We start from the raw sequence: 17112 nt of genomic DNA, 5'->3' as shown, positions 1-17112 counted from the left end.
CTTCAAGCTTTTGGCTAAAGCTTTCATGGTGGCTGTCAAGAAAGTCTCAAATATCTCTCTCTACTAAACATCTCTCTCTGTCAAAGCATGGGGCAAAGAATCTATGTTGCATGAGCTTCAGGAGGAGTACCACAGTTGAGGTGTGTTGCAGATTTAAGCCAGACTACAGCCGAAAAATTGCGCCGAAAATTGCGTTGGATTTCCTACTCTTTCTTCCTTGCTCAGCTTGCTCCACATCCTCAGCCATTGATCACAACTCTTGAAGGCTTCATCAAGCACTTGTTGGCAATAATCTTCAACCTCTGAAGCATTCTGATCAGTCATCCTCTTGCTCAAACCCTAATACACAGCAGGGCAGCCATAGCCACAGACATGGAAGCTCAAATTTCTCAAAATTTTGGACCTTCCCGACCTCCAAAGCTTCTCTAAAGCTAAGTACAAGCTGGATAGACTCCAAGATTGAAGACATTGAAGAGATTTCAGCCCGTGCATGACATTGGAGCTCAAATGAAAGGATTATTTTGGGGCTTTTCATCAAGGAGCTTGAATCTTTGAGATTCAAGTGTTCAAGCAAGATTGGAGCATTGATTCTTCAAGGATTTCATCATATTGAAGTTTGTATGGACTGATTTTATGGAGATTTCAAGCTTTATGATGGATTTATGATGGATTATGAAGAACTTTTGCATCAACGGGGTTGAAGCTGACATCCATCATATTCTTCAAGCTTAATGGAGGTATTTTCCTTTTACTAATGAAATCTCTCAATAATCCTATTGCTATGGCTTTTCCACTTGTTGATGGGAGGTTATTGATCAATTAATTCACTGGATTGATCAATAGATCAGAGACTAGTGTTAATTTTCCTCAATTTCAGCCTATTTCATTGAATTCCATTTTGATTCAAACCATTACTCATCATGGGTATCATTTGATCAGCTTGATGCATAACCTTGATTTGTTTTGTTGAATTTCTCTCACCCAAGCTGAAATATTGTAAAAGGGTAAGTACTAGCAATCAGTGAGTCACTGAATTGCATAGGTAAGACCCTTCTCCCATCTCAATTTTTCTAATCCCAATCAATTGCATCTCATGAAAGACTGAATGAATATTTCCAAATTGCATATCATGCTGATTGCTTAGCACACTAGTCTCTGCCATGTTGATATTCCCACCGAGGAAAAAGGTGGATGCCAGGGGAGATAGTGGGACAAAAGAGAGGTGACCCTCCCTCACTATCGAAGATCCCGAAGGGGTGCAACCAACCGACCCGGGGGGAACTTTGCCCACCTCCTGGTGATTCGGAGCCCGTGTAGGGAGCCTGTCATGCGGTGTTATCCCTCACACAGGTACAACGAGTGGAGAATTGAAGATTGAAGACTTTCCAAGGACTCAAGTACCTACAGGACCAAAACAGGGTAAAACAGGGAATTTACAGGTCACTTACAAGGTATTTACAAGTGGTTACAGGTATACCCTTCATTGTTGAAGCACAAGTGCAAGTACTACAGGGTATCCTCAGGTCCTATTTACCCTTTTGCAGGGTTTGGTAGCCATTTGGGGTTACTATATTGCATTACAGGGTCAAAACAGGGCACTTACAGGTCTAGACAGGTTGTAGGACTGGACAGTTCAGACTCTGAAATATAGCTACATAATTTTTTGTCCTAAACCTGTTATAGCATGCTATAGCTCATCTCAAAGAGGGCATTGTTAGATTCAATTCGCACAAAAAAGTTTTGAAATCGAAGCTTCCTAGCCAAAGTTATAGCCGTTTTACTGACAGGGGGTACTGTAAGACTGCACTAATATGGCAGGGCATAAAGGCAAAAATAAGGTCCAAGAGGATTATGCTAAGAAAATCAGGGATTCCATGATGGATAGCACACTTCAAGAGAACTCTAAAGAGCTTCAACAACAAGGAGAAGTCAGTTTACTCAATGATACTTTGTGTGCCCATGAACAAAGACATAGGGAATGTCATGAGGCCATTTTGTCAAGAATGGAGCAGATGGTTTTATCTACTGATCAAACGAAGTCTTCCATTGATAAGTTGGTGGATTCAACTACTCAAACCAAGGCTTCCATTGATAAGTTAGTAGAATCTAATGCTCAATTTATGGCACAATTTTCTCAATTAATGCAGTAGCAAATGGGATCAAGAGAAGCCAATGAGAGGGCTTGTTCAAACAATGACCTTTCAGTCCCACTTCAGCCATCCAACCAAAATGGTCATGGAAATAGGATTATTGGAAGAAGAGGCATTCCAAATAGTCTGTATGAAGTAGGAGAAGCTTCACAAAGGCATGATGACTATTTGGGCAGTTTGAATGGGGCCAATACTGAAGCTTTTGGACTGCATACTCAAAATTCCAGGGGTACTTTGCCAACAGGAAGATTACATGGTAATTCTCAGCCACCTGTTGGAAGATTTCAGTCTCAATTTGGAGGTTCTGTACTTGGAAATCCTGATCAACCAATTTTGGGACAGCAACCCTTTCATGAAAGAGAATTCAAGGACAAAATTGTTTTAGCCAAATTTAATGGCCAGTCATCTTCACCATCAGAATTAGAGGAATGGACCTCTAAGATGGAGTCCTACTTTGATATATATCCTAAAACTGATGATATGAAGATTCACTTTGTTTCCTTGCATCTAGAAGGATTTTCCCATACTTGGTGGAGGTATATTAAGAAAGAGAATGTACTTATTGAGAATTGGGAAGCTTTCAAGGCACTTATGGCTGAAGTCTTTGTTTCGCCTCTTGAGAAAGAGAAGCTAGCATGGAGATGGTATTGTTTGGAACAAAGGGGCCTAAGTGTAAGAGAATATACAAACAAATTCCTCAACTTGACCATGTATGTGGAAAGCATCAGTGATGAGGCCAAGCTTCACAAGTTTATGTATGGCTTAGAGCCATCTTTGTCAGCTGATGTTATGGTGCAAAATCCTACTTCACTTTTCAAGGCTATTGAGCTTGCGGAGCACTATGGAAGAAAGTATAGGAAAGAGTCTTCATTTCAGCCAAGTTATGGATAGCCAAGGATTGTTTTAAAGCAAGGAAAAGTTGGTAACATTTATGGCAGCAATCATATGCCTAGTGGGAGCTTACGGGTACCAACTTATCCTCCATTCAATGCTTCTAGGTTTCAAAGTAATTTCAGGACAGCAAACAGTCCAAAGGTTGAATTTAAGCAGGGTGACAACAAGCCTAAGTCCACTTCAGCTAATACAAATCCCAAATCTATTCCCATGGATCTTTACAAGGAAAGGAAGGACAAGGGTTTATGCTTCAAGTGTGGAGAAAAGTATACTCTTGATCATGCTTCAAAGCGTGTATACAAAAATGTCAAGCCAAAGCTTCAGAGTGCGCTAGTTTTTGAGGACTTTGAAGATGACATAGATGAAGCTAATGTAGTGGCAATCAATGCTGAAAATGAAGATTTTGAGGATGATGGTGAACAGGAGTACTTTTATGATCTAGCCGACTCTTTTCCTTTTGATCCAGGTGGAGATGTTCCGTTTGACCCTGGTGGATCTTGTGATGAGTCGCTTGCTGCCACCAATTGTTCTATCTCTATGGATGCTTGGACGGGATCTAAGAGCCCTAATACACTTCGTATGAAGGGAAGTATATGTGGAAAGCCAGTGTTCATCCTGATAGATAGTGGCAGTACTCACAGTTTTGTCAATAAGTCCATCATGGACAAGTTAAATTGTGTTTCCACAGACTTACAGCAGCCCATTAGAGTACAAGTGGCTAATGGTGAAGAAGAAATCAGCACACAGATTTGCCCACAGGTTTCTTTGCAGTTGACTGAAAATTTTGAAGTCAAAGTAAACCTGATCACTTTGGAAATGGGGCCCATAGATATTGTACTTGGTTGTGATTGGTTGATGACATTAGGCAGGATCACTATGGATTTCTCACAGTTATATGTGGAGTTTTTCTCCAATGGACAGCTCATCCATTCACATGGAATTCCTAGTAGATCTGATTTTTAGCTTATCACCATTCAACAACTCAAGAGAGAGTACAAGAAGCGCTCACAGATATTTGTTTTGCATTTGAACAAAGAAACATAGGATCAGCCCAATAATTCAGCAAACCATCCAGCCTTGACAGCTCTTCTTGAGGAGTATAGAGATTTGTTTGAAGTACCTACTTCATTGCCTCCTAAGAGAGTGGTGGATCACCCCATTGATTTGGAGCCCAACTCAAAGACAATCAATAAGCCACCTTACAGACTATCAAAATGTGAACGAGAGGAAGTAGCCAAGCAAATCAAAGAGCTTCCTGAAATGGGATTCATTGAACCAAGTTCTTCACCTTATGCATCTCCAGTCCTGTTAGTAAAAAAGAAAGATGGATCTTTCAGAATGTGCATTGACTACAGGGATCTCAATAAGATAACAGTGAAGAACAGGTATCCTATACCCAGGATTGATGATTTGCTTGATGAACTTAAGGGGGCTCGATTTTTCACGAAGATTGATTTGAGATCAGGGTATCATCAGATTCGCATGAGAGAGGGTGATGAAGTCAAGACTGCTTTTAGGACTGATTGTGGGCTCTATCATTTCTTGGTGATGCCATTTGGCCTTACAAATGCTCCAGCTACCTTTCAAAGCCTGATGAATAAGATCTTGCAACCTTTCCTCTTTCAGTTTGTCTTGGTGTTCTTTGACGACATTTTGATCTATAGCAAGACTTTACAGGATCATTTGTCACATATGAGGAAGGTTTTTGATGTGTTGAGACATCATAGGCTTTTTGCTAAGGAGAAGAAGTACTATTTCATGCAGACTGAAGTGGAATACTTGGGGCATATAGTCAGTGAAAAAGGAATACAGGTTGATTCCAAGAAGGTGCAATGCATAAGAGATTGGCCAACGCCTACCACTACTACCTCTCTTAGAGGATTTCTTGGTCTATCTTCATTCTATCACTGATTTATAAAGCATTTTGCGGCAATTGCAGCTCCTTTGACTGATAGGTTGAAGAAAGAGGCTTTCTTTTGGGATGTTCTTGCAGATAGCAGCTTCAACTAGTTAAAGGAACTACTTACTTCTGCTCCTATCCTAGTATGCCCGGATTTCTCCAAAGAGTTTACTATACAGTGTGATGCTAGTGGCCGTGGCATTGGGGCTGTTTTGCTTCAGGAGCATGGAGTAATAGCATTTGAGAGCCGTAAGCTTACAGATAAGGAGATGGCCATGAATGTTTATGACCAGGAAATGTTGGCTATCCTGCATGCAATCAAGAAATGGCACCATTACTTATATAGCAGCCGATTCAGAGTACATAGTGATCATCGGGTACTCAAGTATTTCCTTAGTCAGTCAAATCTCACTCCAAAGCAACGACGATGGGTAGCTACATTACAGAATTATGACTTTGACATCACTCATACAAGGGGCAAAGATAACATAGTGGCTGATTCTCTTTCTCGTATGTGGGCCTATAGAGTGTCAGCCATGACAGAACTACATAATGATTGGATTGAAGAACTACAGGAGGCCTATCTTTTAGATGAGGAATTCAGCCAAATCTTTCAGAAATTATAGCAAGGTCTTATGGAAGAAAACTCGCATTACCAGCTTAAAAATGGTCTTATTTGGTGGAAGGGCAAGATTGTTATTCCCTCTACTTCTTCTTTCAAGCGAAAAATTATGGAGGAGTTACATTCTTCGCCTTTAGCTGGACACTTGGGAGTTTTCAAGACTTATGACAGGATCAACAAGAGCTTTTATTGGAAAGGATTGTGGAAAGATGTCAAGAACTTCGTTATGAAGTATATGCCTTGTCAGGAAAATAAGGATAGCACCCATAAGCCAAGAGGTTTGTTACAGCCATTGCCTATTCCTACAGATAAATGAACTCATATTACTATGAACTTTATCACTAGCTTACCTACTACTAAGAAGGGGTGGAATAGTATTTATGTGGTGGTTGACAGACTCACCAAAGCAGCTCATTTTATCCCAACAAAAATTCAGTTTACTGCTTCTCAAGTGGCCAACCAGTTTATGGAGCATATTTTTAGACTACATGGATTACCGCAGGTTATTATCCATGATAGGGACTCAAAGTTTATGAGTAACTTCTGGCAAGCGGTATTTACATCTATGGGCACTAAGTTGGCTCCATCTACGGCTTATCATCCCCAAACTGATGGACAGACTGAGAGAGTTAATAAATGGTTAGAGACTTATCTTCACCATTTTTGTTATGATGTCCAAACCTCATGGGATTCTTGGTTACACCTGGCTGAGTTTGCTTACAACAATTCCACTCATGCGAGCATAGGAGTTTCACCCTTTGAGGCTTTGTATGGCTACAAGGTGCCCTTACCCACAGTCATCTTTAATGAAAAGATCAATCCTCATGGGAAGGAAGAGTTGGAAAGAATGCAGACCCTTCTTCAGCAATGCAAGGTGAATCTAAGAAAGGCTCAAGATCAAATGAAGATGTATGCCGATGAGAAGAGGAGGCCTTTAGAGTTCCAAGAAGGAGAGTTGGTTTTGTTGAAAGTGCCCAAATCCAAGTACTCTACGTTGAAAGATGGATCCAGTAATAAGCTTGCCCACAGGTTTTATGGCCCTTACAGGATCCTTAAGTGGATTGGAGATTTGGCATACAAACTAGAGCTTCCCTCTTCTACAAAGATTCATAACGTCTTCCATGTTAGTCAGCTCAAGCCCTATTATGGTGATCCAGTGGATATAGTTGATGAGCTGCCACCTATTGATGAAGATGGTCTTGTTCAGTACATCCCAGAGGCTGTTATAGGTCAGCGCGAAAAGAAGTTTCGATCACGTTCTATTGTGGAATATTTGATCAAATGGAGAGGTTTACCATCTGAAGAGGCTTCTTGGAGACCTGATTCTATATTGGATGAGTATCCATACTTGAGGAAGACATTGGTGGCTGAAGCCTATTGCTTATGGAGCTAGTATTGATGCAGACTGGTTCAGGACAGCACGTTGTTTTAGAACAGTTTTTATCGTACCTAATTTTCAGAATTAAGCTATCTACATGGGCTTAAAGTACTCTTCAAGAGCTTTGTTTTGATATATGGTACATCTCATTTGGACACTTCTATCAAAAGTTATGGCACATTTGGTCCAGCAGGGACTGTTTATTCAACAAGCTGTCTACTTTGTTCTGGGACTATTTGTTGAAGACTTTATGGCTCCATTTATTTCTGAAGTACTTCAAATCATGTATATAGTGGGGCCTTACTTCTGTTCTTCGAATTTAGCTCTTGTAATGGTCATTCTTCATTCATTCCCCATTTGTAAAGTTGTAAAAGAGAGTAGTACTCCATTCTATCCATATCCCCTCTAGTTGTTTCTAGGTTTGTTTTTTAGGACAAAAACTTTTGGAAAGGGATGGATTGTAAGAAGCTGGGAATAGTAAATAAGTGTTAATAATGTTGATATTATGCCATGTCACACTGACATTGGTATAAAAGGAGAGAAGATGTAATTTTTCATATCTTTTTGACACATTAATACAATTACAATCTTTCTCTTCCTTCTGGCTCACAGCTTCTATGCCTTCCCCTTCTTTCTTGTATTTCTCTCTCTAAATCTAGTAATTCTCTCTCCTCCTCACTCTTATTATCTCTCTTTCTGCAGTCTTTCTCTCTCCTTTGCAGTCTTCTCTCTCCTCTTTCTCTCTCCCTGGTTCTCTCTCTCACAACAGAGTCTTCTAGGGAACAATTTTGTAGTTCTGTGCTTCTACATAGGAACAGTCCTTATAGGAATTATTGAGGTAAGTCAGTTTTGATCTCTGTGGACTTGGTGAACTTACAGAGTAGGTAAATTTGAACTTGCAGAACTTGCAGACTTTGAAGATTTAGAAGATTAATGACTTGTAGCTTAGGTGACTAAGCTTAGGATTGATAGTCGTCGACGATTTTTGGGGGGGAGTCGTTTTTTGCCTCGAAATTCACGCTGATGTGCTGCCCATTCAGAAGTCATCAATTTTTATGAGCTTAAGCTTTATAATAAGCTTTTTAAGTTTTTAGTGAAAGCTTCTAAACTTCTTGGTTATGGAGATAAAGCTTATTGTATTGTGAAAAAACGACTTGTAGTGAGAGATGTAGGAGTGGTCCTCCGCTGCCTCAGGCCGGTCCTTCACGATCGGAGGCTGTAGACAGCAGTTCTTGACCACCAAGAATCCACCCATATCGACCGTTCACAATGAAACTGACTGTAGAGCTCGATCGTTCCAGGAGCTCCGTCTTCACGCAAGATGGGTAGTGATTGGAAGCTCTCGATCTCAGCTTCGCTCTGATACCACTGGTGCACAGATCAGATGTCGTAAGCGCGCGTAGTGAGCGTCGGTAGGTCCCCAAGAACAAAAGAACTCTACTTTTTGCACAAAACTCAAGGTAGAAAGCATGCACGACATGAACAAGAGACCAATTGGGTGCAATCTCCCCCCATGCCTTGTGTGAGCGCTCCACGAAGCATGTATTTTATGTATTAATCATCTTAAAGCTCAAATAATAGCCCAAATTACAAAATAGCATGCTTTTGGCTTTTGAGTTTGCTTTAGTGCCAAATAAAAATAAAGCTAATGGGCGGGCGCCCAAGAAATCAAGCATATCCAATACAATGTCCAAATACAAATATCATAATCGTGCGCCTATGCGCATACAAAATAATAAATAAATATCCAACGCCTTAATAAATAGGCGCGACAAAATATAGGCACCAAGCCTAAGGTATGCGCCCATCAAAGTATAGGTGATAACTCGAATACACGCTATCCTCCAATGCTTTCCACCGCCACTACTACTATCTCTACACATCAACTGAAGCATTCATAATCGTTAGTAAAATAATACAATTAAACCGACAAAAGTGAATACCTAGCAGTCTTCAGCTACATAAATAAATCAATTGGTTAAAAATCAATCCTAACCTTATTTTATCACGAGTGCGCACTCAACTCATAAACGTTTATTAATTTAATATGTATTTTGCGGAATCACCCGCTATGGAATTACCCATGTACACACTAAATTAACGAAACACCTAAAAAGGATAGGCGTCCCCATTGACTTCTTGCACAAAGAATCCACTTTGTGTATGAGCCCCGGTAATCAAAGTTTACGGAATCCATCATAAAACCTCACGGAATCCACCGTGGCATGGAATCCACCGTGTAATATGCCTCCTGGCATCATTGGTGGAGAACCAAATGCTAGCCACTGATCTCTTAATTGTTGAAGTTTCTCAACATAAGGGCATTCTTCATAACATTATGTGATTCCATATTTGTCATTCGTGAAAGCTCAATGCACATTTCCGCACGACAATCAACTAATATTCTAGCATTTCTTGTGGTGTATAAATGCTTGGTTGCTAGACAATGTGTAGTATTACTCTGAATATATATCTTTGCTGCATGAATTGAGTGAAGCCCTGATATAATCCAATAACTATAAGTGTCCAACTTATTAGCATCTACCTCATCACGATGCATGGGTCTCTTCTCATTGTTGTCTTCTACAAAATGCATAAGATATGCTATTGTTACTGGGTTCATGGGAGTCTTTATGAAAGACGTGGTTAGCTTCTCTACATAATCCCAACATAGTGACCTATAAGCATATAAAGGAGGTGCCTCATAACACCTATCAACGAGAATAGGAAATTGTGTTGTTGGACCAAATGGAAAGAATTTTTCAAACAGGTGAAATCTTGATTCTTCCTTCTTCCCTTCTTCTAAACTATTTCAGGAAAATCGAATGTTCTTTCTACTCCCTTGACCTCAAGAGAAATTATTGGCTTTGCAGGTGTAACTTCTAACATGGAAGGTAAAGTGGCATCATTCTTAGTAGTGTTAGCAGCCATACTAACAACAAGAGCTTGTGACAAGGAACTTTATTGAGGTGATTTTGACTTTGAGCTTGTGGAATTCCATGAATTATTTTCTTCTTAAGGAGAAGGTGAAGATCTCAAGTCTATTTATTTATCTTGGAGCTTCATTCTTTTGTTGGGGCGATCACATTTTCTTGATAGGAAAAGTAGCTCACTATTTTGAACAGCTTGGAATGCTAATATAATGTCTTATGTGCCCTTTACCTCCTCAAATAAGGTCCATCCCATTGTTTTCAAAGAGTATTCTTCATCCTCTTTAATACAGGCAAAGTGAAATGACAAAGAATCAAGTTTGTATACTATATTTTTCCCCTTGATCTTAACAAAATTACATGGTATTCCCTCTTTCCCAGCACATCCATCTGTTATCTTCTCTATGACACCATCTTGTTGAAAAAATGCAATATCATTTTTCAAAGTGAATAAGAGAACATTGCCAGCCCTTTTTCCTTGACTATCATAAATATCCACATACCGTGGATACACAAAACCACCACTAACTCCATCAATGGTTTGGGTCTCTTTTTTGGATGTGCTATCTTTCTTTGCCATTGAATAGTTCTACAAAGAGAAAAATTTGTTAGAAAAAAGTGGATTTAAAAATATTCAAATTTCACAAAACCCAAATAAATGTATAAGATTTCTAAGTTAAAAATTGAAAACACAACAACATAAGATTTTATGAAATACAAGACAAATGTACTCCAAAGGGACTCTTCCATAAAATGAAATATTAAAGTTTGAAATTAAGTGTGGTATGAGATCCAACCATAAATATATGTGCTTATGTATCAAATCTCATGGATTATCCTGGCCCTAAGTTAGCATTAATTATGTTTCTCTTGCAATAATCATATAGTAAAAACTTTGCTATGGACTTCGGTGAGAAGATCAAATTCTATTAATAGTGAGACTTGACCATGGGCTTAACCAAATGGTCAAGTGATAATGAAGTGTTGAGTGTGAGTGTGGTATGAGATATAGTGAAAAATCATTGTGGTTATGTAGAAAATGTCATGGATGATTTTATCCCTAAGTTAATATTGGATTTCTTCTCCATTTAAGTTTCCTATGCAAGGATCATACTCTAGGAACTTTGCTAAGATTTTTGGTCATGTGGTCAAATCCTATTTAATCAAAGAATGAGATTTAGTTCAATATGAGATCCACCTATATATCAATGTGGTTATGTAGCAATCTCACAATTCCATTTGGCCCAAAGTTAACATTTTAATTACTACACATATAAGTTTCCCTTGAAATGAGCTATATTGTAGAAACATTGTCATTGGTTTTAGCCATGTGGTCAAATCCTATTAAGTCATAAGACTTATCTATCATATTAGAAACTTTGCCATGGTTTTTTACCATAGGGTTCTTAAAGGCTAGTTAAAGAGAGGATGTGGTTTATTGTGATATGAGATTCACATATAAACAAATATAGCTATGTAGCAAATCCCATAGATATCAATATAATATAAAGTGAAAAACACTTGAAAGGTGGAGATTTGACCTCATGGCAAAACCTACAAGATAATACGATTTCTATAAAGTGGTTTTAACCATATGGCCAAATCTAGTTTCATAACCATATGAAGAAAGTGATTCATTTATTGTAACATGCTGTGAAATTGGATTTGACTATATAGCCAAATATTGTTTTATAATGGAATGAAAAGTGGTCTCATGGTTTGCAAGATTTATGAGATTAGATTTGATCATATGGCTGAACAAAACAAGAATGGGGGATTCTTGGATGCTTGCATTGATAAAAAAATTAAAGATTTGACCATATGGCCAATTTTTATTTTGTAGTGGAATGGAAAAAGTGGCTAATTTGTGGCAAAATGATATGATATTTATAGGAAGCTATGAAAAATTGAAATGAAAGAAATGGTTTATGGAAACAAAGTGGTTTGTTTGTTGCACAACAAGTTTTGACCACATGGCGAGACTTCCTATAAATATAGTAGGTAATCAAGGAGTTCCAAGTATAACATGGTCTTCCTTTTTTGGAGATAATATAGAAGATGTTTTTCTTAGAACATTTTTCCATACAACCAAATCTAGCATACCCAAAATTTGTGTGATTGAACCCACCATAGATTTAGTCTTAATTTTTTAGGATCAAATTCCAAAAAAGTGGTTTGTTTGTTGCAATACAAGATTTGACCACATGGCCAAATTATAGAAAGTAAGGAATTCTAAGTAGAAACTAGCCTTTCATTTTGAAAGTAAGCAAGGGTTGATAATATAAGAAAGCATTTGACCAAATGGCAAATGTCATTCTTGTAGTAAAATGAACAAAGTGCTTGATTGGTTGTAAGATATTGTGATACTACAAGAGTCCTTATTTTGGCCAAGAGATAGCTTAAGGAGAAGATTTGGCCACATTGCAAAATCTCACAGTATATTGCAAAAAAGAACATAAATTACTTCTTATATTATAAGAAAAGATTTGACCTCATGGACAAATCTCAGATTGTATTGAATAAAATAACAAAAAGTACTTCTTATATTGCAAGAAATTTTTTGACCATATGGTCTAATCTATAAATTGATGAAAGATCATGATATGTGTTGTTCGAAAATCAAATTACATTCTATAGCAAAATCATATTGAGTATTTGTAAGTATTGTATAGCCATATGCTTATTGCAAAATTATATAGAGTGTAACCATAAAATCTGATGGTAATGCTTTTACTATGAAAATACAATATAATGAAAAGTTCTATATAGTAAAGTATAATACAATGTATAATAACTTGATAAAATACTCTAATATTATGGAATGATACAACAAATATAAGGCTAGGTTTAGCCTTGAGGCAAAATCTTGAGGTATATAGCATCACAGAATAGAAAGAAAGGCTAGTATTTTGAAAGCACTCATCATTGATAAAAGCATTGCACAAACCATTTATTCCATATTCACATCTAAGAGACTTTTTTCAACATTACACAAATCATATATTTCATATTCATAATAAAAAGAGTATTTTCAACAGTGCAATAAGTCATGTTTTCAATATTGACGTAGAGTGAAGCTGTCACTTGCAAGGTAGTGGTTGGACAACAAAAAACACAAGCGCTCCAAGAGATCAATTAAGCAATCGAGAAGAAGAAGAAGACATTGAATTCTCAAGAGTGAGTGCCTAATCTCATTGCTACAGAAATACATATACAGAAATACATATTGCATTTAGTTTTCATACATGATTCTTATTTAGAAAATGCTTTTGGTGTTTGATCTTAATATTATTCAATACTAATCATACAAAAGAGTAGTAGTATGATTTGTAGTAATTGTATGGATTGAAATGGTCATAATCAATGTAGTTTAACTCAAAATCAGAAATGAAGTAGGGAAAAGTTGAAAACCTGTTGTAATTAGTAGGTCAGTAATGTGTGCCAACATAACAGAAATCACCCGTGAAGTAGGAGCAGACACGGTGTGGACTGGCGATCATTCACTACCTTGTTGAATTGCTGAAGCCTTGGAGCAAGATTTCTGATTTGAAGATGCACGTAGTTTTGGTCATAATACCTTGATTCGAACCAGAAATTCCACTGCACAATCTGTTTCAATTTGAGAAAATGAAATAGTGGGGAGTAGTCAAAGAAGAGGAGGGAGATAGAACCGCCAAAGATTAGGGTTGCAACACCTGTAGTAAGAGAGGGGCAACAAGAGCAGAGATAAAAACGTAGAGGATCAAAGATGCGAAACCTGCAACTGTAAAAACGCAACAGAGAAAATGCTTTGGTTAGAGAGTTGCAAGTGTGGAAGAGAGAGGGAGGGAAAGAGAAACTCATTTTGAAAAACGTCATGATTAGTTGTAAAGATCGACTCATGAAATGAATCATTTAATGTATCATGCTATTCGAATAACCATAACTTGTTACGAAATACGAGTAGATTTAGATCTTATTTTTGTGTCTATTTTTAATTTTATTAAAGATTTCAAGTCGCCATTTTTTCAAAAATCACGTAATGGCTATACCGTCGGCCCCCAGACCGCGCCGTTGGGAGCGTTGCCCCCAAACCCCCACCGGGGGCGCTGCCCTCGAACCCCCGCTTGGGGCGGTGCCCCAGACCCCCACAACGGGGCGCTGCCCCCCGGACCCCTGTTGGGGACATTGCCCCCAAACCCCCACACCGGGGGCTTTACCCTCGGACCCTCGCTAGGGGCGCTGCCCCCAAACCCCCATCAGGGACACTACCCCCAACCCCCTACTAGGGGTGTTGCCCGCATACCCCCACCAAGGGCCCTACCGCTTAAAACCCCCATTGGGATCTTTACCCCCAAATCCCTACAATGAGCGCTATCTCAAAACCCCAACTGGGGGCATTGCTCCCAAACCTCCACCGAGGAAGTCATTGCCCTCAAACTTTTACTAGGGGCATTTCTCCTAGACCAGCTCCTTCCCCCTCGCCCCTCCTAAAGAACCCACCATTGGGATATTGTCCCTATTTCCATAGCTAGAGATTTTTCCTACATTCTTTCTATCCTACCCTACTAGAGATTCTACTCTCAAACTATTACTAAGGTGGGTTCAAAATCCTCAATGATATTACACATTACATATTAGATACATTTAATATACATAATCACACAAAATATGAGTTAATATATTTAAATTATATTTATTAATTATAAATAAATTAATTTAATATATATATTTTTAAAATATATTTTGATAATATATTCCATAATATGCACATAGTACGATATACTAATATAACATGATTTAGACTAAAATAGTATAACTTAAAAATAAAATGTAATATGATACATTTTACTATTGTCAACAAGTAGGTAGTATAAGATTTATAAATATTTAACCATGATAAAAATTATATTTCCTTCTCAAATAGCTTCTAATTGATGCTAAAATTTCCTCAATATTTATAACTTTGTGTCATAGTGAATGAAATCTCCTATTCTTTAGAGATCATTGTGGTTTCAACATTTAAGCACAAGGTCAAAGTTTCTCAAAAATATCTTTATCCTTGTTTTCATGTGGAATACATGAAATAAAGGTTTTGATAAATTGTTCAAATATTTTCCAATGGAGATCACAGAAATTATTTATTCTTGTTGACATACAATAAAAGCTTTGAACATTTGGCTAAATCTTGTTCTATGGACATCACAAAAAAATATTATTATTGCTATCATCTAGGTTAAATACATGTTTTGACCATATGGATTGGTGCGCAGATCGGTCGCAGAATGCTCACGTGGTGAATCCCGGAAGGTCCCCAAGAACAATGAACTCTACCTTTTTGCACAAAAAACAATGTAAAAGCATGCACGATAAGAGGCAAGAGATAAATTGGGTTCAATCTCCCCCATGCCTTGTGTGAGCGCTTCAGAAAGCATGTATTTTATGTATATTTCAATCTTCATGCTCAATAATAGCCCAATTTACAAAAATATGACAAGCTTTTAGCTTTTGAGTTTGCTTTCTACAAAAATAGGGAAATAAAGCTAATGGACGGTGCCCATAGAGTCTGGCACGCCCAATCTCAATGTCCAAATAGAAATAACATATCCGTGCACATAGGCGCATACAAAATAATAATAAATAATCGATGTCTCAATAGACATAACCAAAATATAGGCATGGCGCCTATCAAAATATAATCCAAAGATCGAATACTCGCTAGACTCCAATGCTTTCCTCTGCCACTGCTGCTATCTCTACACATCAACTGAAGCATTCACAATCGTTAGTAAAATAAAACAATTAAACCGACAAAAGTGAATACCTAGCAGTCTTCAGCTACATAAATAAATCAACTGGCTAGAAATAAATCCTAACCTTAATTTATTACGAGTGCGCACTCTAAACTCATAAACCTTTATTAATTTAATATGCATTTTGCGGAATCACCCGCTATGGAATCACCCATGTACACACTAAATTAATGAAACGCTCGAAAAGGATAGGCGTCCCCATCAACTTCTCGCACAAAGAATCCTCTTTATGTATGAGCCCCAGTCATCTAAGTTTACGGAATCCACCGTAAAACCTCACGGAATCCACCGTGGCACGGAATCCACCGTGGAATATGCCTCCTGGCATCATACCCCCGGGGTGGGATAGCAATTGACCTCAATTGCTATTAGCTCAATGTGGAGCTAACAAAGTGGGGAAAGCATTTAAGTCTCTAGCGTGCATCCATTGTGCTTCCTCTACAGGATGGTTCTTAAATTTTACTAGATATCTAGAATACCTTCGGCCAGTTCTAGTGGTCATGTAGTCAGTGTCTATGATGGCTTCTGGTTCAAGTATTTCAGTTTCTTCCTCTAGTAAAGGTGGGTTTTCATAAACAGGGTGGATAGGTAATTGGCCTCTAAATGGTCTCAATAAACTAATGTAAAATGTATTGTGAATTTTCCAATGAGATGGCAATTCTAACTTGAATGCATTATCATTAATCTTATGAATGATTCTAAATGGTCCACAAAATCTAGGAGCTAATTTGACAACTGGATGTCTATCCACACTTTGCAGTCTACGCTTTTCTATTCTAAGCCAAACATAATCATCAACTTTGAAATTCATAGCTTGTCTTTTCTTGTTGGCTTGTTTGGTATATGATTGTTGGGCTTTAGCAATCATATCCTTAACCTCATCAAAAATACTGTTATGCATAGTAGCAATATCATCAGCACTCTGAATTCTATTAGACAAAGATGCAACAGGTGTAGATAATCTATATCCATAAATAACTTCAAAAGGTGCTTTCTTTGTAGATGTGTGCGGTGTATTGTTATATGCAAACTGTAATAAATGCAAATGAGTATCCCATGTCTGAGGTTTAGAGATAGTGTATGCACGTAAAAGATCTAAAATAGTGCTATTTGTGGCTTCTGTTTGTCCATTTGTTTCTGGATGAAATGCAGATGAGAAATCAATCTTTGTGCCTAGATTTGCAAACAGTGTAATCCAAAAATTGTTACAAAATCTAGAATCACGATCTGAAATAATCACTTTTGGCAATCCGTGGTTAGTAAAAACAGTTTTCAAAAATAACTGTGCTGCTTGTGATGCTGTTAAAGTTTTCTTACATGCAATGAAATATGCTTGCTTACTAAATCTATCTACAATTGTCCAAATCATGTCATGGTTAGATTTAGTATTTGGTAAACCAGTAATGAAATCCATAGAAATATGTTCCCAAGGTTTAGATGGAATAG

This window comes from Lygodium microphyllum, chromosome 30, assembly GCF_053477565.2.
Source record: "Lygodium microphyllum isolate KBCC chromosome 30, Lygodium_microphyllum_v1.1.10, whole genome shotgun sequence".
In the NCBI taxonomy this organism is placed as follows: domain Eukaryota; kingdom Viridiplantae; phylum Streptophyta; class Polypodiopsida; order Schizaeales; family Lygodiaceae; genus Lygodium; species Lygodium microphyllum.
The sequence above is the reverse complement of the archived record's forward strand: the minus strand, read 5'-3'. Positions refer to the sequence as shown.